Source organism: Etheostoma cragini, chromosome 2 (genome assembly GCF_013103735.1).
Source record: "Etheostoma cragini isolate CJK2018 chromosome 2, CSU_Ecrag_1.0, whole genome shotgun sequence".
NCBI classification, from domain to species: domain Eukaryota; kingdom Metazoa; phylum Chordata; class Actinopteri; order Perciformes; family Percidae; genus Etheostoma; species Etheostoma cragini.
In genome coordinates this window covers 29428938-29430186 of record NC_048408.1, presented here as the reverse complement: position 1 = coordinate 29430186, position 1249 = coordinate 29428938, and the positions used below count along the sequence as shown (strand labels likewise).

Here is a 1249-nt window from a genome sequence, read left to right as displayed (position 1 = left end):
ACACACACACACACACACACACACACACACACACACACACACACACACACACACACACATATATATATATATATATATTGCACAGCTTCCTTCCTGCCTGCAGTTAACACATGCAAGAGGAAGAAGTGTTCATCAGTCTTCCTGGTTTCAACCACAGTCTGAGTTTGGTTTTGACTTTGCAGCACAAACTAATTTAAATTTTTTTTCATTCATATATTTATTATGCAGGAAAGTTTGAAAAAGTAACATAACGTTACAATATAAAAAACGGGCCTGACTCTGTTCAACAACTTGTTTTCAGCAGGTTCCTGTTCTGCAGAAATATAAAAACATGGTTACAGCACGTCAGGACAGACATTAACACAAGACATCAATATAGAAAGATACATTTCGACAACTGAAAACAACAATACAGTTTTCATAAGGACAAAGACATTTATACAAGACATCAGCTGGGCGAGACAGATACGGAAAATGCAAAGAAGGCGTGGACAACACATAAACAAATTAATTAATTAATTAAATTAAATTAAATTAAAGTGAGAGTCTGCGTATCGTGCCTTGTGCTTCGGATCTGCTCCAAAATGTAATGGATTCTTCCTTGGCCCGTGTTACACCCTTCCACCAAATTTAATGAAAATCGGTCCAATAGTTTCAGCAATACTGCCGAAAGTCGGAGAAACACACCAACCTAACAACAGAGCTGAAAACACACATACAGGTACACACACACACACACACGCACACACACACACACACACACACACACACACACACACACACACACACACACACACACACACCCTTGTCAAAGTTAAAGAGGAAATAAATAACGGAAGAATATGTCCAGTGGGACATAACCGTGTAGCCATAAATAAAAACAAAAAACACCATACACAGACTGCACAGCTGTTTCATACAGTTTTTGAATTAATTAATTGATTAATTAATTAATTGATTAATGAATAAAGGGTTATTTCAAACAACATACAAAAGAATAAACAAAAAACCTAAAATACAAGACAGAACTGTAGTTCACTATGAAAGAAGAAAACGCCAGAATAAATAGGCGAAATAAATTTATATATACTCTTAAATAAATGCTGCTGTCTGAAAAAATGTCTATTTTTTTAAATGTCCTTAACTTTTCATCTCAAATCACAACAATATTCTTTGATAATGCTCAATGCCCACTACTATGTATATAGTGCCTCTTAATGCCAAAACACTCATTTAGGAACTTCAATAT

The 1249-nt window shown here is 35.1% G+C and overlaps 1 protein-coding gene across 1 annotated transcript in view; it reads left to right on the top strand.

The window, feature by feature from the left end:
• The window catches only part of nup133 (nucleoporin 133), a 19257-nt gene that overhangs the window by 11104 nt on the left and 6904 nt on the right, over positions 1 to 1249 (top strand). The gene's annotated exons all lie outside the window — the stretch shown is intronic.